This window comes from Ictidomys tridecemlineatus, chromosome 4 (genome assembly GCF_052094955.1).
Source record: "Ictidomys tridecemlineatus isolate mIctTri1 chromosome 4, mIctTri1.hap1, whole genome shotgun sequence".
NCBI lineage: Eukaryota > Metazoa > Chordata > Mammalia > Rodentia > Sciuridae > Ictidomys > Ictidomys tridecemlineatus.
The window spans coordinates 113,996,022-114,020,022 of record NC_135480.1 but is presented as its reverse complement, the minus strand read 5'-3'; the positions used below and the strand labels follow the sequence as shown (position 1 = coordinate 114,020,022).

The window sequence follows — 24,001 nt, the reverse complement described above, 5'->3', positions numbered from 1 at the left end:
AGGTCACAATTAAACAGAAAAAAATAATAATAAAAGATCTTGATGAAAAGTTAAAGAATTCTTTCCACTGGAGTTCAAAAGATTCTGTTTCTCTTCTCAGCAGTTTTTTTTTTTTTGGGGCGGGGGGATAGATAAGTTAGTGGCACTCAACCACTGAGACACATCCCCAGCCCAATTATGTATTTTATTTAGAGACGAGGTTTCACTGATTTGCTTAGAACCCGGCTTTTGCTGAAGCTTGCTCTGAACTTGCAATCCTCCTGTCTCAGCCTCCTGAGCTGATGGAATTACAGGAACATGCCACCACACCTGGCTATGTCAGCAATTTTAGGTGGGGTCATCTGGAGCATGATGCTCCACCCTCTTGACTGCAGGAGTGAGAAAGGTAATCTCATAATTTCTGGAGGTAGGGTTTAGACTTAGATGGGCTCCAGGATGTTTGCTGAAGGTCAGTTGATCTGGAGATTTTAAATCAGTGCACCTCCAGTGCCCAGTACTTGCTGGTCCAGGCTGGAAGACTGTACCACTCCTCCCCTGGGTTCCACTTCTGTGGTGGGGGACCCAATTCTTAGTCCCCTATGTCACTTTCAGACCCCACATTTCCTGGTCTTGGGTTCAGTCTCCAAACAATCTCTCCTGGCTCTACTCTTCTGAGTTCTTAGCCAGATGCATGTCTTCCAGCAGGTCCTGCCAGCAGTCGAATTGGAGGGGTAGGGGTAGAGCCAGGTGGGTTTCCATGACCAGTTATCTCCTATGTAAACCTCTCTTCATGTTTGATTTTCTCCTGATCACTTAAGCATACTCAATGTCGTGCCGTGTGTGTTTACTGAGCTTGTATTTTGGGCCAAGAATTGGCCCCCTCAGCTGCCAGCACCCACACATTGGCTGCAAAATTGTTCCTTCCTTTGTCCTTTGCAAGCCACCTGGAGAGACAGTGGCTTCTTTCCCCACACACGGATATTGTGCAGCACATCTTTCAGGTTTGCCAGGCAATGTCCTTGATCTCTAAATCCTCTGTACCCATACATGCCTGGGACCTCCCAAAAATGTTAGTTCCTTTAATTCCCTTATCCCTCCATTATGCTCACAGAGGGACTGCTCTAGCTGGTGACTTCAGCCTGGCCATGGTAGTGGCTGTGCCGCTGGGGATTTCTTCCTTATTTTATTATATCCAACCTCCTGAGTCCCCTACCTGCTTTGAATGTCCAGTTTTAAAATCCCCCCTGCTTTTTAAAAATTTTTTTGGTCACTCATCTTGCTGAGAAGCTGTAAAGGCTCTTTTTAAACTTCCTTCTATTACAAAGTGGGAGAAAAACCCTGAGATAATCTGTCCATTTCTCTTTATACTAGATTATTAGATGAATTGGTTGCCAATTAGATTCTGTTGCTCAGTAGATAAGGCACAAGATGGCAGTTAGTGGAAGTAGAGAAGAAGAGGACCATGAACAAGGCCTCAGGCTGCAGGTGGAATGAAAGCAGCACAGAGTACCTCTCATGTATTTATACTTAACAATTTACATCAATCATGTAATTGCTAATCAGAATCTTCTTCCACCATATGAATATGCCTAGACACACGGAGAGAGGTCACATCTGTCACAGTCATCTAGGACAAGTGAGTGAGACCATTATGATTGCATGATGTAGGTTGCACTATTATAGACTTTTTAAAATAGATGAGGCAAAACAAAATGGTTTCATAATTTTCCCAGGTAGGCACAGTTCATAAGTAGCAGAACTGTAGTTCCCTGGTGGGATTCAGTTAGATGCTGCACATGAAGAGACTGGGAGAAATACAAAAATGAACCAAGCACGAATTCAGCCCTCAAGTAATTCATTCTCTTTTAGATATTAAATATTTCTACTAATGATAATGAGAAAATAGAAAGTGACTCATGATTAGTAAAAGGCGCTGAAAAGGTACTATGGGGTTTCAAAAAGGAAAGAGATGGCACTGTGGAGAGATGGTGCATCGGTTTGTTTTTGCTGCATTAAAAAACTCTCAAACACTTAAAAAAAAAAAACACCCAAATAACCCAATCAATAAATGGGCTAAGGAACTGAACAGACTTCTTAGAAGAAGAAATGCAATTGATCAACATATATATGAAAAAGTGTTCAAAAAGTTTCAAAAAATGTTACCAAAAGTTGACATCAGCTTGTCTAGGCTTAGCCCTTCCAAGAAAGCCTGTTCCACCTGCAGGCCTGGCTACTATGCCGTGTGTTCCCCTAGTGTCTACAGTATGCCCACCATTAACTTGACAGAGTGGCATGAAAAGAATCTATACTAGTCAGTCTATACACTGCCATTTCCTGAGGCCGGTCCGGAGGTGAGCTGAGAGAGTGGTAAGTCGGGGGTGCAGAATCAGGTATACTGAGCCATGGATGAGCGAGGCAAAGGTGATGGGTGCATGAGATTCAGTCATAGCAAAAGCATCTAAAGCCATGTTCAAATTGGCCATGTGGGAGCTGAGGGTGGGGACACCATCTGAAAGAGTGATTGAAGGAAGATAGATAGATAGAGAGAGAGAGAGAGAGAGAGAGAGAGAGAGAGAGAGAGAGAGAGAGAGAGAGAGAGGTGTCCCTGGAGCAGCCTTGAGTCCTTATCATTTTTGCATTCACATAGAGGTTTCCAGGTAATTCTTTCCCTCCTCAGATTTTGATGGATCTATACCTACATGAGTGATTCTCTTCCTTATATCCCTGGCTAGAACATTTGTTGTAACAAAATTTTGAAAAGAAATACAGTGACCAGAGACAAAAGTATATTTTCGCCAGACTACAAAGTGTGGAGGACCCCCAAATGAGGTTAGTATCCATCAGAGGGGTTATTTCTAAGATTGGCTATTCTTTCTGTATCTCTCCCAGCAATTAGACATACTGTAAAGTGAAAATTGAAGCCATCCTATTTTCAAACAAATCCAATGATTTAGTGATGTCTTGATGGCTCAAAAAATGTTACTTTGAGGCCTATTTATTTCTTTGGTTACAATCTCTTTCAAATATTTTATCAGTTCTCACTCTGATTATTAAAGGAGCAAAAAACCATTCTACTCTACAGTATTTATTTTGGGAGCATTTACCTAGTAAATCTCCTTAGTGGCATAAGAAAATATATTTCCCTGGAAACCAGAAGTCACACAAAAGTCCTAGCCCTCCAGAGCACCAGGGGATTAAAAAAAAATCCTCATTATTAAAATCCGATTATTCTACTTTTATGTCACCTCCTTTGCTATAAATGAGGGCTAGTTCAGCCGCCAGAACACAGAATGACACAGATACAATGTGATGTGTCAACCACTCATGTTTCCCTTTTATGAGATCAACTTTTATAACTTTGCAGTCAACTTACCAACAGACTATAAAACTAGGCTTATTGGAAACAGATACATCAACCCTGAGGCACCACTTGTCAAAATCTGATTCCAATCTCTCCTGGAATTAGAGAAGAATCAGAGAGTTCATCCTGAGAGAGAAATCCAATGGTAATAGCAGCCTGAGTTTCACCCAACAGTGTTGACACCTGTACTGGGTCACCCTGGGCAATGCTCCTTGTGAGAAATACCCACTTTGGGTCTAATCATAATTCGTATGATATTTATGAGTTTTGTACCATGGCCTGACTGCTTATTCTAGCAAAATAAGACTCCAGAATGCAGCCAAATATGACCTTCAAAAATATTGTCTAGTCTATTTGTGGCCACAGATATGTTCCTTCTTTTGTGATTCCTGAATGCATGGTGGAGAATGGGGCCAGCTTCAACTTCAAAGGAAGTATTCAAAGCAGATGCCTCTTTGGATCTGAACGGCAGAGGGGGGAGGCTTGCATGCCTGTTTTCATGCGCATTCTATTTTACCCTATCTAGTCTATCTCATCTTTGCTGCATGCTCAGAAGCTGCTGTCCCTGCATTGCTCTCCTGTGGTACAAGTGGATCTTTGAGACCCATTGATGGAAAGAGCTGGGGAGCCTCCCTATTGCAATAGCTTTGTTCCCTTTATGGGTGTGCCCTGGTTTGTGCAAGAGTTTCATCAATATCTGGGCATTCAGCTACAGATGAGAAGCAACTCTGCAGTTTCATGATGCAGGCACTGCTAGAAAACATGTCTCCATGGCAACCCGGGCTTACCTCATCCACAGGATTCAGATGTTACTGACCACAGAAGCAATTTTTTTCCTCAAATGTAAAACAAGCATTAGCTATGTCTATAGAGCCCAAAGAGGCTTGCTTGCTTGTTCTATCCGTCTGCTCAGAGCTGGGACAAACGTCATATGTTTGGGGAGCATTTTGTTTATAGACAACAATTCCCACTATGACACTGCCTTAGCGCACAGAGATTTCTTTGCCACAAAAATAAGAAGGGTTCTTGCAGGGAAGAAGTGTCATTATTCATCTCTGTTCTAGTCTCTCCTGTTGTCAAAGAGTTGTTTTAATGTTTTTAATCCAGAATTCATATTTTCTCAGCCTCAGCAGGATCTGGCTCACTCACACTGGATTAGGGCTATTCATGGGAAACCCAGGTGCTTGGGATGGGAGTAGAATTGACTGATGCCTAAATGACCTTTCACCTCTTCCTTCCAGACTGGAATGGTTAACTCAAGGCAGCATGTGGTTAACACTTACCCACCCCTATTAGCATGCTGGTGATTAGCATATCCAGTAGTCTCTGCAACTCCCCAAAGACCTAAAGGAATTGTTAGAAAATAAATTGTGGATGTATAACCGACATGATTCTGCAATCTGCATTTGGGGTAAAATTGGGAGTTCATAACCCACTTCAATCTAATGTATGAAATATGATACGTCAAGAGCTTTGTAATGTTGTGAACAACCAATAAAATAAATAAATAAATAAATAAATAAAAACCTAATCAGTCTTGGGCAATTTGATAGTGTAATTTATCCTAGAAGGAAACTATATGATTTTTATGATGAATAAAATATTATGAGGATATCTCTAAAAAAAAAAAAAAAGAAAATATTGGAGAAAAAGAGATGTCATTCCTCTACATCAGTAGTTCTCAACATAGGAAGAAGGAGGGGATTTGTCCCTAAGGGTGCATTTGACAATGTCTGGATACCATATCTTGTTGCCACAACTGGGAGACAAGTAGTAAGTGGCATTTGATGGGCACAGGCCATAATACTGCTTAGTTAGAATCCTATAAATATGTCTAATAGTGTACAGGACTATCCTTATGACCCTACCCCAACAATAAATGATCCACTTCAAAATTTACTAATGTGAGGATGACGTTGAGAAGCCTTGTTTTGCATGGTCATATTGGAAATCCCGTAAGGTGCAGTTAGTTACACAGCGGATCTGATCTCTATTATCATCAATGGAAGGGCAAGCAATGGGTTATTTATTCATCATGTGAATAAATGCCTGTAAGTATACTCACCAGGGAACTCCAGTACATAGAAGTGCTTTCTTGTGACAGGGAGAGTTTTCAGTGTATGCTAATCCCTCCTGGAAAGACTTTCTGTCTCTGAGTTATGATCTCGGCCTACATTGTCTCACACTGCCTCTCTGTTATTAAAATTCCTTTCTGCACAATTCATGCGAACATAAATCCTTCCTTTAAAGTCTAACCAGTAAGACTTCCAGAAAATTAGATTCTTCATTTTAAAAAATGTCATTTGAAACAATATGCTTGATTCCATCTCTTTCTCTTTCTCTCTCTCTCTCTCTCTCTCTCTCTCTCTCTCTCTCTCTCTCTCTCTCTCTCTTCCTCCCCCATCAATCTTAGGACTGGGAAATGTATAGAATGACTTCAGGATCTCACCTCATGGCCCCATCTGTAGTCTACTGTTTATGCCTAATTGGCATTTCTTTGTTAACACTAGTCTTCTAGTCATGTGATCTAGAATGATTTCTTAAAATGTGATTCGTATGTGGTAATGAATGTGGCCAAAAGTTTTGTTTGTTTGTTTTCCTTACTGATGGAAAGAAGAAGAGGAATCATGAGGGAACACATGCTCCAGCATCCATTGTTACGGGAGCCAGCAACACATCACACCAGGCAATTTCTCTGGCCACATCACTCCAATTCCCGGAAGAGGAAAGGTGATTGCAAGAAGCTGCAGTATCAGATCACCAACTCACAGGTAGGATTTAAAGAAGAAACTCAGATTAGGGGGCTCTGAATTGCAAGTATGCTTCACAACCAAATTGCCTCTGTATACAGAGAGAACCAAGGCAGCAGAAGAAGGTCTCTGGGAATCTGCACAATCCTCTAGCATCCAGCATTTCCATGCAGGGAAGGAGCAACACACCAAATCAGGAACTGGAAGAATAACCAATTGATGTTTGTGGTACAGGCTAAGCCTGACAGGTTCCTCCACAAGTTCTTATTTTCCAGGAAAGAACTTGATTGGTTTATTTCATCACTTCTTTGTTGCTCCTGTTGAACAGAATTTGTTTCTGGATCCAGCTGTAACCTAGAGAGCAGGTTTGGCCCCACTCAACTCCCCTCCTCCAGTAGCCAGTTTCTACAAAAATGATATGCCTGCAGCACTTTCCAATGGGGTTAGCCAAGAGTGGAATAGGCCCTGGTTGCTTCAAGGATTCTCTCTCCAGTGCAGGGTCCAGTTTAAGGTTTCACCACTCAAGCCCCTCACTCCTAACTTGAACTGTTGTTACCCTCATACAACACTCTGCAGCCTGAGGCTGGAAGAATAGACCCATTTGTAATAAAAGGAGAACCCTCTTGCATTTTCTTGCAGAGCCTGTCAGCAACTTAGCTACACAAAGCTCTAGAGGCATTGAGCTGGCCCCTTCTGTTAAGGAGAGTCAGCAAAACCATACAGATGTTTTTCTGAGAGCTGTTCTGATCAGGGCTAAGGGACTTAGATCTGCCTGGTATCACATAGCATGGGAAGGTAGGAAATTCTCTTTGGGGATCAGGAAGTATATTACATGAAATAAAGATGTAAGTGTGTTCTTTTTGGACTAGGCTATGTTTTTCCCTTCTATTTTTCTTTATATAACCTTATCACTTAGTGGCCTTTATTTCTTTCCTCTATGTCTTCCTTGGCTCCCAACCCTGCTCTGGTTTTGCAGGACAAATTCAGCTCATTGGGAAGCTCTGAATTAAATAATTTCTAACTTCTCTCCACTCCAACCTCATTTGATAAGTCTTATCAAGGGCTTTATGACCTCATTTTCTTATCCAATACAGAAATGTCCTACTTGACATAGATTTTCAGATCTTGAGAGACCTGACTTACAATCCAAAAGGCCAGAGAATAGGGTGCTGTATTAGAGTTTTTCAGAGTGACAGAACCAATAGATGGATGGATAAATGGATAGATGATTAATAGATAGATAGATAGATAATAGATAGATAGTCAGACAGACTCTCAAAGGCTCATTGTGTTGAAGGCTTTGTCCCCAGCTAGTGATACTATTGGGAGGTGGAGGAAGCTTTAAAGGTGGGATCTACTTAGAGGAAGTAAATCACTGGTGGCATGCCTCTGAAGGATATATCTTATTTCCATTCCTTTCTCCTGTTCTCTTTCTCTCTTTGTTTCTGGCTACCTTGAAGTGAATAACTTTGCTCCACCATGCTCTCTCTACCAAGATGCCTCTCCACCTCAGGCCCAGAAACAGCAAAAAGACCATGGACTGAAGCCTCTAAAACCATAAGCCAAAATAAATCTTTCCTCCTTTAAGTTGCTTTTTCTAAGGTATTTTGTCACAACAATGGAAATCTGACAAACATAGACAATAGATAGATTATAGATGATAGATAAGTAATACATAGTGTTTTAGTCAGCTTTTTTTTTTGCTATTGTGACTAAAGGACCAGACCAGAACAATTATAGAGAAGAAAAAGTTTATTTGAGGGCTCACAATTTCAGAGGTTTCAGTCCATAGAAGTCTGGCTCCATTCTTCAGGGCTTGATTTGAGACGGAACATTATGGTAGGAGAACGTGGCAGAGGAAAGCAGCTTACATCATGGTGATCAGGAAGCAGAGAGAGACTCCACACCCAAATACAAATATATACCCAAAACCATGTCCCAATTCCCACCTCCTCCAGCCACACCATACCACTTCAGTTATGATTCAATTAATCCCTTTCAGGGGATTAAATCATTGATTGGGTTAAGCTTCTTAAAACCCAATCATTTCTCCACTGAACCTTCTTGCATTGTCTCACACGTGAGATTTTGGGAGACACCTCAAATCCAAACCATAACAGATAGATTAATAGAGAGATAGGGACTTATTAGGGGAATTGGCCTAAATGGTTATGGAGAATAAGAAGCCCCACAATACACCATCTGCAAACTGAAGAACTAGAGAAACCAGTAGACTGTCTGAGATCAGGTCTAGAACCCAGACAAGTAGATGGTGTAGCTCTTAGTCCAGGTCAAAGACTTGAGAACACACAGAACTGCTCATGCAAGTCCTGGAATCTGAAGGCCAACAATTCTAGAGTTCTCATGTCCAAGGGCAAGAAAATAAGGATGTCTCAACTCCAGAATAAAGAGAGAAAAAGCAAGCTTGCCTTCCCTCCACCTAAAAAGGAATAAATGTTTTAGCCAGGCCTGCAACTGACTGATGGTACGTGACCACACTGGTAAGAGAGAACTGCCCTATCAGAGCACTGATTCAAATGCCCGTCTGTTTTGGAATCACCCTCACAGATATACCTAGAAATAATGCTTTACCTGCTATCTGAGTACCCCTTAATACAGCTAAGTTGACAACTACAATTAACCATCATAAGCACACAGTACATAGGCCCAGGGCACAACTTTCTTTAATGCCCCAATCCCTGCTACCATGATGGCTACCATTGGCCTCCTTCTCACTCTGCCCACCCAGTCTCAACTGACCTCCTAAGTTTCTGTTGGGGAGAGGTTTAGAGGGGGTAGTGTGGGATAAGGAAAGGGCAGGAAGAACTAGAAACCTAGAAAGGAAAGACAAGGAAAGACAAAGCACATCCTCTTCCCAATTTGATCGAGCCCTCTCTGCTGGACCTTGTTTCCTTACTGACTTTCCCCTGGCTTATCTCCTGGGTCAGCCTCCCCGGGCTCGTGTTCACCCAGCCAGCAGGTGAACACAGCTCTCCCCATCCCTACTTCCAACTCACTCACTAGTTTCAGACCAAATGGCTCTATCCTGAAACTGAGAAACGAGCCTGTGTCCCTGTATATTAGGGTTCAACTTCTTCATTAAGTCCAACTTCTTCATTTTTTCAGGAAATCTTGAAAAAAGCATAAATGAAGGAGAAGAAGGCAAGGAAGAGACAAGACCCAGGATGAGGAAATGGAAAGCAGTATAACAATCTGTTGGCATTAGAATTGGTTATACGGTGCTAGCCAGATCAAATTATGATACCACGTGTTTTTACATGGTAACAGTCCTGTGCCTGTTTTCCATTCATTCCTCCAAGTCCAAGAATTACCTTCTTCACAGGGCCGACCCCTGCAGGCTGCAGTTCTCATACTCACTTGGCAGCTGAGTTCTGGCTGGGTCAGCCCTGGGAACAATGGCAGGAGACAGGAGGGCACACAGGAGCAGAGGAAGAGGTGGGGTCTCTCTCCTCCCCCTCTGCCTTGGGTGGCATCTGTAATAGAGACCAGGTTTCCTCCCTGCCTCCAGTCCTGCAGTAGTTCCAGCTTTCATCAGGAGACTGTGAAATATAGGAATGCCACCTCTTCTCTTCATGCCTTCTGCCCCGGAGCTGAGAGTGGTTTCCAGCATCTGTTAATCTCTGGGTTACCACATTACCATGAATCCGGCTTTTCAGTTCCACCAGTATTAGATTCCTTCTATTTAAAATACCTGTGGCTGATTCCATCTGACACCTTACATAATTTGTCCATTGTATTACTTGATATTGGCATGTGAGCATGTGTGCACAAATATATATACACACACACACACACAACACACACACACACACACACATACACACACACACACACACACACACACACACACACACAGAGCTTTTCTTAATAGACCCTACAGGAAAGAACTAAGGCATTTATGAACTGGATCTTAAGGGAAGAGAGAATATTTTTGCAATCACTTTCTTCAAAACTGACTGGAAGAAAGGCTCTGCCTAATTGCCTTTCCCTTGCCTACTTTCTTTTTGGGGTTTTGGCACCCTCCTCATGTGGACAAGTGGAGGAAGGCCCTAGAAGTTGACCTGGTGAAATTGACCTTAGATCTCATCTCACATACCAAGACAATCCTGATTCCATGGAAAACCCCCATGACTGAGCAGCTTCCTCTTGCTTTAGAAAGTTTAACATTTTGATTGTTTTTCTTCTTCCTATGATGCAGCTGGACTTGGTAGATATGATACTCAAGCTATTTTAAAATGTGACTCAGACACCAGGCCATGTAATCCTGTTTTTATAATTCTGTGGTTTAAATGTGCACCTTCAAAATGTATTTGTTGGAACTGTTTAAACATTGTTTTATTTTATTTTATTTTAAACGTTGTTTTATTTTACTTTAGTAATACGTAACATTGGAATGTATTTTAACAAATTATACATACATGAGTATAATTTCCCATTCTTGTGGTTGTACATGATGTAGAGTTATACTGGTCATGTATGAATATATGAACCTAGGAAAATTATGTCTGACTCATTCTACTGTCTTTCCCATTCCCATTCCCACTCCCTTCCCACCACTCCTCCCCAGCCAATTCAGTCAATTTCCACTCATCCCCCATCCCAACCACCTCTATTTTGAGTCAACATCCATGTATCAGAGAGAACATTTAGCCTTTTTTTTTGGAATTGGCTTATTTCACTTAGCACAATAGTCTCCAGTTCTATTCATTTACCAGAAAATGCCATAATTTTATTTTTTTATGGCTGAGTAATATTTCATCATGTATATATACCATATTTTCTTTATTAATTCATCTGTTGAAGGGCACCTAGGTTAGATCTATTGCTTAACTACTGTAAATTGAGCTGCTATAAACATTGATGTGGTATATCACTATACTATGTTGATTTTAAGTCCTTTGGGTATAAATGGAGGAGCGGGATAGCTGGGTCAAAAGGTGGTTCCATTCCAAATTTTCTGAGGAATCTCCATGCTGCTTTCCATAGTGGTTGCACCAATTTGCATTCCCACCAACAATGTATGAGTGTATTTTTTCTCCTATATCCTCACCCACTATTATTGTTGCTTGTATTCTTGATAATTGCCATTGTGACACGACTGAAATCTTAGAGTAATTTTGATTTGCATTTCTCTAATTGAAGTGTTGTTGAATATTTTTTCATATATTTGTTGGTTGATTGTATTTCTTCTCCTGTGAAGTGTCTGTTCAGTTCCTTAGCCCATTTATTGATTGGATTATTTTTGGGGAGTGTTAAGTTTTTGATTTTTTTATATGTCCTGGAGATTAATGCTCTATCTGAAGTGCAGGTGGCAAAGAGTTTCTTCCATTCTGTGGGCTCTTTGTCCATGTTCTTGATTGTTTCCTTTGCTGTGAAGAAGCTTTTTAGTTTGATGCCATCCTATTTATTGATTCTTGATTTTATGTCTTGTACTTTAGGAGTCTTGTTGAGGAATTCAGTTCTTAAATCAACTTGATGGAGATTTGGGCCTGCTTTTTCTTCTAGTAGGTGCAGGGTCTCTGTTCTAATGGGCCTTGATCCACTTTGAGTTGAGTTTTATGCAGGGTGAGATATAGGGTTCTAATTTCATTTTGTTATATATGACTTTCCAATTTTGCCAGCATCATTTGTTGAAGAGGCCATCTTTTCTCCAATGTATGTTTATGGTACCTTTGTCTAGTATAAGATAACTGTATTCGTGTGGATTTATCTCTATGTCTTCTATTTTGTACCATTGCTCTTCATGTCTGCTAATACAATGCCATTTTTGTTACTATAGCTCTATAGTATAATATAAGTTCTGGTATTGTGATGCCTCCTGCTTCACTTTCGAGCTGAGGATTTCTTTGACTATTCTGGGTCTGTTATTTTTCCAAATGAATTTCATGACTGCTTTTTCTATTTCTATTAAGAGTGTCATTGGTGCCCTAGTAGAATTGCATTAAATCTGTATATCACTTTTGGTAGAATAGCCATTTTGACAGTATTAATTCTGCCTATTCAAGAATATGGGGAAATCTTTCCATTTTTTAAAGTCTTCTTTCATTTCTATCTTTAGTGTTCTATAATTTTCATTTTAGAGGTCTTCCACCTCTTTTGTTAGATTGAATCCCAAATATTTTTTGAAGCTGTTATGAATGAAATAGTTTTCATAATTTCTTTTTCAGGCAATTCATCACTGATGTATAAGAATATGATTGTTTTATGTGTGCAAATTTTATATCCTATAGCTTCACTGAATTTATTTATGAGTTCTAGAAGTTTTCTGGTAGAGATTTCTGGGCCTTCTAAATATAGAAACATGTCATTGGCAAATAAGGATAGTTTGAGTTCTTTTCCTATTTGTTTCCCTTTAATTTCTTTCTTCTGACTAATTGCTCTGGCTAGAGTCTCCAGGATCATGTTGAATAGAAGTGGTGAAAGAGGGCATTCTTGTCCTGTTCCAGTTTTTATGCAGAATACTCTCAATTTTTCTCCATTTAGAATGATGTTGGCCTTGGGTTTCACATGTGTAGCTTTTACAATGTTTAGGTATGTTCCTACTATCCCTAGTTTTTCTAGTGTTTTGAACAGGAATGGATGCTGTATTTTCTCAAATGCACTTTTTTTTTTGCATCTATTGAGATGATCATGTGATTCTTGTCTTGAAGCTATTGATGTGATGAATTTCATTTGTTGATTTTCGTATGTTGAACCAACCTTGGTTTTTGAATCATGATCACCTGGAATGGTGATCATGGTATACTATATTTTTAACATGTTTTTGAATGTGATTTACCAGCATATCATTAAGAACTTTTGCATCTATGTTCACCAGGGATATTGGTCTGAAGTTTTATTTCCTTGATAAGTCTTTGGTTTTTGAATGAGGGTAATATTAGGTTTATAGAATGCGTTTGGAAGGGTTTCATCCTTTTCTATTTCATGGAATAATTTGAGGAATATCAGTGTTAGTTCTTCTTTGAAGGTCATGTAGAATTTGGCTGAGAATCCATCTGGTCCTGGGCTTTTCTCCATTGGTAGGCTTTTCTCCATCTTCTATTTCTCTCCTTGAAAATGATCTGTTTCCTCCTGATTCAGTAGTTCATGTATCTCTAGAAATATGTCAATGTCTTCAAGATTTTCTATTTTATTAGAGTATAAATTTTCAAAACAAGTTTCTAATTATCTTCTGTATTTCAGTGGTGTCCATTGTGATATTTCCTTTTTTTATTTCATCATGCAAATATCTCTCCTCCTTTTTTATTCTCATTGGCACTGTGGGGAGCAAGGCACAGGAAATCCGAACCAAACTGCTATATTTGCCTTTACTGCTTCTCCCACTTAGAGCTGTGATTCTGCTTACACCAATTGAGAATTGATAAGCCATCACTATGAATGGCATTGCCCTGGTCAAAGATCTTCACTGAACTCTCCTTTGTCCATAGAAGACAATTTAACTGAACCAAAGTTCTCCTCAACCTACCTCTGCAGCCATATCCCTTCATGTATCTAAGTCCTGGCTCACTCATCACACCCTACCAGTGTCCTGGGGTTTCCCATCCCCACATCCTCACTGTTCTCTCTTGCCCTGTTTCTGCTTTCAAGACCTAGAGAAAATGCAGCTGTGTACTGGAATTCAATCTTGGAGTCTTTCAAATGACTGTGATTGTCTCTTGTTAAAAAAAAAAAAAAAAACAACCCATAGATCTAGTACCCTGAACTTTCCCAGCTTTCCAGACACCTCAAGGGGCCTATGCTGTTTCTGGTGGGGGTTTATAGAAAGAAGACAGACAGACCTTGAAGAACACCTACCAGATAATCAGAGGAACAACTCTGAGTCCAAAAGAACTCACAAGTGATTTCTGCTATTCTGTACCTACATGTGTACATCTTCATATGTGAGATAATCCTTATGTGGACTGAACATGAAATTAACATAATAAGTAATATTCATTAGGATTAAGCTGCCTGAACAGGACTTGAATAGAAAACTGTCTTTATTTAAGGAAGACAAAAACCTCCATAGGCCTCCCTAGTTTAATGCAAACATCAGAGAAAAGAGAAAGATGTTCTGCATAAAATAAAGAGGCAAATTTTTAGTTTTTGCTCTTTACAAAAAAGGGAAAGAAAAGAGACCAGACAATGGCAAAATGTTTGTACTAGGATGAATATTAGTGTAATAAATTATATGGGGATAGTGTGGCTTAAGCACATTTTAAGAATAGTGAAGTCCTCTCTGCAACTTAGGGTTGCTTGTGTTTCTATTTTATACACCCATTTATTACCCCTTTCTCCTCACCAAAACTTCAGAAATGTCTAAGAAATCCATTTTATGTTGCTACAACAAAATATCTGAGACTTAGAAATTTATAAAGAAAAAAGAGGCTTATTTAGGTCATAGTTCTGGAGACCGAGAAGTCACTGGCACCTCCTCAGCATCTGGTGAGTTCCTTCTTGCTGCCTCATGACATGACAGAAGGCATCACACAGTGGTGAGACAGAGAAATTGTATCAACTCAGGTCTCTTCTTTCTTTTCTTATAAAACCACTAAAGCACTCCTTGGGCCCTCACCCTCATGATCTCATTTAACCTTAACAACTTCCCAAAGTTCCTATCTTCAAGTTAGCACCTGAGTTTTGAGATTTGAGTTTTCAACACATGAACTTTTTAGGGATACATTAAAACCATAGCATCTTCTCCGTTCATTTTTATTTCTTAGATATAGGGGTGAGTTTATTTTGTTGGTTTGATTTCATTTTGTTTCTGTTGGTTGGTTGGTTGGTCTCCGTAATTCCTATAATGGCCAGAGTTATAAGGAATATAAATGGAGCCAAAGTGGTAAGCAGGGAAAACGTCACCCAGGAAGCAGGAGAGGCCTTGACAACACAGACTTCATGTTGTACCCTCCCCAGAAATTTGTAGAAATCTGGTGGAACATTTTGGAAATCCATTGGCAAAGGCAATTGGGTAGTCCCTGCTAATTTTGCCTAATCTCAAGAAAGGCAGGACAGATTTGCTGACATCTAGAAAACAAAAATACAGAATGTAAAACCATAAATATATACCACTGTTTTTCAGAAACTAATATACCTCAGCTTTCATATATTAGACACACACACCCAACACATCCAGAGACAGAATGGAATGCTGGGAGGAAGGAATGCTTACCTTAGAAAAGTATGACCCAAGAAACGCGCTTCAGCATTCCCTCTCCACCCTTCCCCAAATAATACGTTCTTTAAAATCCAGAAAAAAAAAAAAGCACAGAGAGGGAGGGCAGAGAACTTGAATAGAAAATTAAGGAATTTTTAAAATGGTAGGAAAATATATATTAGAATAGAAACGGTCTAAAGCTATGAAAATAGGCAAATTCAATAAAGAATGGGGACAAAGATACTCCAATATTTAAGGGTATAAGTTTGAAATATATCTTATTTACAAAGCATTCTAAGTATATTTAGAAAAAATACATTGAATTAACTGATGTATTTAATGGCTTTTTTTTTCTAGGCAGAGAAACCTTGGAGGATCAATCTGTTATTATGCCAAGTTTTTTTAAAAATATTTTTTAGTCGTAAATGGATCTTTCATTTTATTTATTTATTTATATGAGGTGCTGAGGATCAAACCCAGGGCCTCACAAATGCCAGGCAAGTACTCTACCACTGAGACCCTGTGCACAGTTCTAATAGGTGCACAAGTCAAGTGGTACACTTCCACTTCTTTCTAAGAGGCCCTTATAGCAATTCCTCTAGGATGGACCAGCCTGCTGTCTCCATGCTTTGCCAATTAATACTCTGCCCTCAAATAGGCGTCAGTGATTCTGAAGAGGCCACGTAAACATCCACTGTATGTTAGGTTCTGGAAGTTTGAGGAAAGAGAGACAAGGCTCCTTGGTTTCCTTTTTCTAAATCATCACCTATTGAATAAACCTCTCCTACTTTCTTCCCAGTCTCTCCAAAAGTCCTGCCTGAGCAACTCCCCAACCAATACAAGGGCTGAAATCTCTGGTGTAAACAAATGCTTCCACTTGACTCCTTCAGCAATTTCAAGCAATTTTTGTTGGCTGACTATAGCCAAAATCTTCAAGAAAGTCTCATCATCCTTAGCATTTTCTAGAATTTTGGAGGTTGAGTCAAACTGTGTTGACTTATACTTGATGGGTTTGGGAAGCATATAAGTTAGAAAAGATTCTAGATTGGGCATAGATCTAAAGATCCTTCACCTTGGGTCTGTTCTTGATAGCTTTCCAACCACGTACAAGGCAATCTCTTTAGGACTCAGGTTCTTTGTCTATAGAATGATAAATTGCACTTGATGAAATAATAAAGTTATATACAACACTCAGGATTATTGTGTCTCATTCATTATAACATTTCTGCTCCACTACAATACTAAATGACATGTACATTGTACATTTTTTGCATTTTACAGACAAATTCTAAAACTCTCCTTTCATCTGAATATTTTTAGACTCTATATAATTAAGTTTCATACTCATTTAGATTCTTATTTTTCTGCAAAGTTCTTTGAATTTATTTTTAAAGGCATTTATTTATAGGCATTTCTAAAATGAAGAGACATAATTACCCAATGAATTCAGGAAGCAAGTTTTCTAATTTAGATGTTAAAACTGTTTCTGATTACACTGATGATCTCCCTATTCTTCTTAAACTCACTGGTTGTTCATTTTTATGCTTTTCTGTACCAGTAGACTTGATTCATTTGCTCCCTTCAAGGAGACTCAATTTCAGATGTATCATTACATTGACTTCCGCATGCCCATCTCAGGATTAGGTCAGACAGAAATGGGTAGTGATGACATTCAAGCAAGAGAGTTATTCTCCCCATTTGTGAAGTCCCCACTCAATACAAGTATTTTTTTTTAAAAAAATACATTGAATTAACTGGTATAATTTAATGGGTTTTTTTTTCAAAGCAAAGGAAGCTTAGAGGTTTTACTGGTTGTTATGTAAAGTTTTAATAGGTGCACAAGTCACATGGCATACATTTGGTTGGTCTTCTAAACCCACAGAGAGATGGTTCTCCATCTGTGAAGTCCCACTCAACATAATCAACTGAGGTACTATAGTTTGAATTACTGTGTTTCTCCTTGCTAAAATTCATGTTGTAACTTAAACTCCAGCATTAAAAGAGGAGGGTGCATTTAGGAAGTGATTTAGACTTGGGGGCTCTGGGAACTAGCCAGGGTTCTTTGTCCTTCCGCCATCTGGCATGTGAGGATACCATATTGGAAGCAGAGACAAGGCCTTCACCAGACACTGAACCCACCAACACTTTGATATTAAGCTTCCTAGCCTTGAAATCTGTAAGCACTGAATTTATGCTGTTTATAAATTAACCAGTTTAAGGCATTTTGTTATAGCAACCTGAATGGACTGAGACTACAGATATTTATATTGGCTTATCCCAGAATCAGGGAAGGCTGTTTCACAATGAATCGAGTGAAATTGACTGGAGCCTTTAATTGGGAATTGGTCATGGATGGCCTGCTTTGACACTCTGGAATTTCCAGCAGGTGCAAAATGGGGAATGAACAAAGTCTAAATCAAATGAGAAAAGCCCCAGAGATGAAGCTGACTTGGCTCAAAACTTTTATTTTGAAACACCTGCAATTTGGAATAATTAAAAGCCTTGTCCAACCCAAATCCTGTAGGAGTCTTGGGAACCTGAGGCTGCTTAAAGGGTGATCAAGGTTCTGAAAAACTTATCATCAGGACAGTCACAGCACAAAAGGCTTCCAGTCATCTTTAACTGAGGTTTCTCCAAAAACCCCTACAAGGTATAAGACCATCTGGTTTTCCAGAGGTGAGAACCATATAACCATGTCTGAAAGACACTGGGGCAGTTAGGTGAAAAGTGAAAAATATGGTCAATTCATTCATGTCTTTTCTCCATGTAGTATAAAACAATGCTTCAATTATGCAGGTATAGCCCTGCCTTGGGGAATCAGGAGCCTTGACTCTCAGCTCTAGTTCTGTCACTTACTAGCTGTGAAATTTGGGGAATATCCATCACCCATCTCTCTGGCTTCAGTTTCTATACCTATAACATAAGAGTTGCACAGGTTGAAATTCTTTCAGCTGTAGCAAAACTATGATTCTATAAAATACACCATTTGTTATGTTGTCAAGGAGACAGCCTGAAGCTCAATTATCCTTACTCACTCCCCCAAAGGACTGACCCTGAGGCCAAGTTCGCCATGTTTGGAAGTCCTTGCAGTTCAGGTGAGGAAAGCTGTGAGGGAAGTGGAAATGTGGGCCTGGGCTTTGGCTTCTTGGCTGCAGGATACTCTGGGCAAAATGTATATGCTCTTCTAAGAGGAGAGGAGTGAGGACCATGAGCTTGAAAGATAAATGAATTTTGCAATCTATATGCAGAATGACTCAAGTATTCGGTGGCTAAATTTCCAAGTGAAAATTGTTTTTTAAATCTTTAAACAGATTACATGAAATTTGTTTCCAGGCATTATTCAGGCATTGACAGTTTTAAGGGAATTTATTTCCAGATTCCCAACTTAGATGTATATTATTTCTCCTTAAGAATATACCTATCTCTATAATTCATAATTCTCAACTCTCCTCAACAACTCTCTTTTGTTGTTTTTGGTTTCTTTTCTGGTTGTCTGTCACATACTCTGAACGTTACCAGGGTGCTCCGACTGTGAACACATCTCTCCTAAAGGGGAGTCCCCTGACTAGGGCATAAGGAAAATGTCCTCAGGAAATATTGAAGGGGGAGGTGCCAGACTGCATCCAGGTGACAAGTTCAGATGAAGGCTGTTGATGCTTTATTTAGAATCTAGATTCAAATATGAGATGATTGTCACAGGGATACAAGTACATGTGGTTAGTTTTAAAAATAACAAGACTCCTAAAGTGCAAAAACAAAAATAAAGATTCAATAAATGGGATGGATTCAAACTAAAAAGCTTCTTCTCAGCAAAGGAACCAATCAAGAATGTGGGCAGAGAGCCCACAGAATGGGAGAAAATCTTTACCACATGTACCTCAGAAAAAATATTAATCTCCAGGACATATAAAGAAATAAAAAACTTAACACACACACTCAAAACCAAAAAACCCAATGAATAAATGGGCCAAAGAACTGAACAGAAACCTCATAGAAGAAATACAATTGACCAACAAATATATGAAAAAATGTTCAACATCTTTAGCAATTAGAGAAATGCAAATCCAAATTACTCTAATATTTTCATCTCACTCCAGTCAGAATGGCAATTATCAAGAATATAAACAACAATAAATGTTCGCAAGGATGTGGGGGAAATGGTACACTCATACATTGCTGGTGGGCCTGCAAACTGGTACAAACATTATGGAAAGTGGTATGGAGATTCCTCAGAAAACTGGAAAGGAATCACCATTTAACCCAGCTATCCCACTCCTCAGTCGGTACCCAAAGGACTTAAAATCAGCATACTACAGCAATGCAGTCATGTCAATGTTTATAGCAGCTCAATTCACAATAGCCAAACTATTGAACCAATCTAGGTGCCCTTTAACAGATGAATTAATGAAGAAAATGTGGAACATGGTGTATATATATACACAATGAAATATTAATCAGCCTTAAAGAAGAATGAAATTATAGCATTTACAGGTAAATGGATAGAGCTGGAGAATAACATGCTAAGTGAAATAAGCCAATCCTAAAAAATCAAAAGCCAAATGTTTTCTCTGATAAGTGGATGCTCATCCTTAATGGTGGTTGGTAGGGAAAAATGAAGGAACTTTGGATTGGGCAGAGGGGAGTGAGGTGTGGAGATAGAAAGGATGGTGGAATGAGACAGACATTATTACTCTATATACATGTATGATTACAGGACCAGTGTGATTCCGCACCATGTTCAGCCAGAGGAACAGCCAGAGAACTTCATTAAGATGTGCTCCATTTGTGTATAATGTGTCAAAATGCATTCTACTGTCATGTATAACAAATTAGAACAGATAATTTTTTAAAAGATAATTTTTTTAAAAACTGAAGCCAGATTTTTTTCTAACAGGAATTGTCTGATCTGCTTGATTTACCTGAAGAGGCTCTGCTATTTGGTTACGTGGTGGATCCTGTCCATGATGAGTTAAATCTGCCAATGAAAAGTTTTGACAAATACATAGTAAAGTGCATGATAAAAATGGCTACTATTTAAAAATATCATGTTTGTAAAAGTGTGTTGAAATTAATATTTCCTGTTTCCCAATCTTTTCCAGAATATATCTGGGTAAACAAGAAGTCTAAGTAAAAGAGGAACATGAATAATAATCCTAATCAGCCTTCATGAAAACCTCTCTGGCATTGTTCCCCCAAACTGAGAAAGCAACTCTATCACCAGGAAATAAATTTTCTTTGGAAATTCAATTGGCTTTCAATGGGTCACTTTTATCAAAATCACAGAAAGATCTTTTGATTACAAATTACTAATCCTTTTTCCAAACAACTCAGACAAAGTTAAGAATCTAATAACTATGAATTCCAATTTCCCTCCATTCCTATCTATTTATATAAACAAGATTTCTCAAAACTTACCAACTATAAAAATTAAAAATAGCAAAGTATTTTATGCCAAACCCTATTTTATTCTACCAGTAAATAATCATCCATATATAATCAATGGTGTTTTTCTTTTAAGATACAGAATTAGTAACATTTAGCCCATTAAATGATCTATTTCCATTAAAATTTTCCTTTGATATATTTAGGCTGTTTTAACCAATTAAGTACTGTGGCTAAATTGTAATAATAACTCTTCATAAGAAGTTTTTTTTGGGGGGAGGGGGGACGGTACCAGGGATTGAACTCAGGGGCACTTGACCACTGAGCCACATCCCAAGCCCTATTTTGTATTTCACTTAGAGACAGGGTCTCACTGAGTTGCTTAGCGCCTCTCTTTTGCTGAGGCTGGCTTGAACTCATAATCCTTCTGCCTCAGCCTTCCCAGCCATTGGGATTACAGGCATGCGCCACCGCACTTGGGCACTCATAAGAAGTTTTTGAAACATTGAGTCTTATGGTCATAGAAATCTTAGAAGACAACTTTCAACCTATACACATATTTTTTGTAGCAGAGATGTTATGAAAGAGTAGGCAATGTAAGACTTAAGCCAAAACTTTATGTACGTTTGCATGTGTGTGTGTGTGTGTGTGTGTGTGTGTGTACATACTCACGCATATATTAGAATACAATTATGCCTGGGAAGTAGCATGGAAACACAAATTCAAGAAGGAAATAGACCACTGTAAAATTCCCACCTGTTAAAGAGTTTGTTTATGGATCATCATAAATTGTAAAGGTTACCTTAAAATATATTTTAAAATATTAAATATTTAAAAATTATCTATAGATATATGAGCAAAAATATTTGAAGACCATTTCTCTAGTTGTAGATCTGTTACTGAATATTGACCACTCTGACCATGTAGATACATTATTCAAACTTTTAAACTCCAGATGGGATAGCTGAGCCCCAGAGAGATTACATGGCTGGCCTAAGGTCACACACCATGCAGCCTTATAGGAAGTTCATGTCAGGATAGTTTTCAGACTTCATGGCCTTTGCACATGCTATCTATACCTCGCTTCCTTGTCAGACGAATTCCTACTCATCTTTGGATCACTTACTCTTACCATCCCCATCCCCATTAGCCCTCAAACTTGTGTCAAATGTTATTCCAATAAGTCCCTACCATCTATTCTTTAACAAATTCCTTTACCCACATTGTCATTTTCTATTGACTTGACTCTAGCCCCTAGTTGGTAGGACTCATGAGGCAGAAACTGCTGACATGCTGCTCACCGCTATTCCTGCGCTTGGTGCAAAACAGAGGACATGAGAGAGGCATGGAGGTATTCAGGTAGCACCAGCCCCCCAGTCTGTCAGTGTCCTCATCACTCCCTTCATGTCTCCCAGCCACCCACCCAGGTCTGTCTCAGCCAGGACCTGGCAGCAATCCTGAGCACCCTCACTCATCTGGAGTCTGTAACAACACCTTCACCAACATACTGAGCCTTCCCCAAGTGACCACCCAGGTCCGAAGGGGGAGACACTTCGAAGTGCCTGTTCCCACACCCTGTGTAACTGATATGTGCTCAGGGAAGAGCTCCCAACAGGCCGACCGCCTGTACTCTCCAGAGTTTCTTGAGCTTAAATCCTTAGGCGAATCAGCAAGACTCTGAAAGAGACTAAAAATTCTAAAAAACTTGGGAAAATAATATCCTTAATTACTTGTTATGCTTTGATTTTTATTCATTTTCCATTTTCTTCGTTTTTCTTCTACACAGATCAATGTGTACCCTTTAGCTGAGAGGATAATCTCTGAGAATTGAAACTGACATACTTTCTCTCACCTGTGCTAAACAATTCTGGGACCAATTATAGTTTCCTGCTTTGGGGATAACCACCACCATGTCTAGGAAAAAATACTTAACAATTTTCTCTAGGGAATGTTTGTTGAAGATAAGATTGTGACCCAATAAAATAGCTTGCTTATCGAGGTTAATTGCTTATTTATTATGACTCATTTTAAGACCTCTCCTCATGGACCTTAGCAACCCAAAGCTAACTTGTGATGGACTTTGCCCAATCTCAACTGTACTTACTTTTCAAGATGTGGTTTAAAGTCACCCTGCTCAGGTCCCAAAACCTGGTAGCACTTCACCATGACCTTACCCTCCCTGACCTTGCTAAGCCCATGTGAAGATGGGGGTCCCTCTTTCACAGGTGAGTCTAATCAGCCTGGGTTTCTTGGATCAGCAAAGTTTTCCAAAAGTATTTTGGAGGACAAATAGTCAACACACGTTATCCCTAAGAAGACACTCAGATGACTGTTAGATTTCAGGGGAAGGGAAGGGAATGATGGAGAAAAACATAGGAACACTAATAATATCATCAGGCCAAAGCAAACTCTGAGACCACAAGTATTCCTGAAAATTCTTTCCACTGCCAAGTCAAGCTAAGTAACCAAAGGTAGTCCATTCCAATCAGGATCTACAAGAGAATTTAATAAAAACACAATCCCACAATCTAGGTACTTGGAACAATCCTTCCTTTGACATATATTTATAAAACTATCAGTACTCTAAGTTACTGTGTGGATGATCTATTTAAATCATTTTATTATTAGTGTCTCCTTGCTTAAATATCTTCACCCAAGTCACCTAGTTAGTGATTTGGCTACATCTTAGAACCCAGTTCTCCCAGCGAATATGAGAGTGAATGAATATCAGACCCCTAGAAATATGAGGGAAACACACTCTTCAGATTATTAAAATTTGAAAGAAGCAAAATGCTGCTCCCTTGACCTGCTGCAGGACCTCTACACATGCTGGTTTTGTTATCTTGAATGCTGTCTACAACCTGCGTCTGATTCTGGTTAATTCTTCCTCATCCTTGAGGATTTCATTGAAGCTTGTTCTGGCCTCACAGACCACACCAGACCCCCAGTGACATTCTCTCATAGTGAATTTTGCTTCTTTGAAGTACCTCTCAGAATTGTAGATGATTGATTGGATATTTATTTTGGAGCATCTACCTTTATAGATGAAAATTGTAATAAAAATTCAAAGAGAGAAACTATACAAAAACTATACAGGCTGCACAGTGTTGTACAAAGCATATTACACCATCCTGCACATAATTGATGCTTCTCAAACATTTATGAAATAAATGCAATTCCCTTCTTTTTAGTCACCTTTTAAGATATTTTCAAAAATCATATTCTCCCTTTTAGGCCAAAGTTAAATGTCACTTCCTCAGTAAAGCCTGTTGGACAACTACCCAATGTTTAAATTGATCACTCCCTTCTCTATGTCCTCACAGCATGTTATACTTGTATAAGACATAATAGCCCCCAGTTAAAATATGAAAT

General features: G+C 39.1%; 1 long non-coding RNA gene across 1 annotated transcript in view; it reads left to right on the top strand.

The window, feature by feature from the left end:
• The window catches only part of LOC120889759 (uncharacterized), a 36,656-nt gene extending 16,162 nt beyond the window's left edge, over nucleotides 1–20,494 (top strand). The window contains exons 3-4 of the long non-coding RNA XR_013437996.1: nucleotides 5,958–6,111; nucleotides 9,217–20,494. This is a non-coding gene — a long non-coding RNA (uncharacterized LOC120889759). The remainder of the gene's footprint in view (nucleotides 1–5,957; nucleotides 6,112–9,216) is intronic.
• Nucleotides 20,495–24,001: the final 3,507 nt, after the last annotated feature.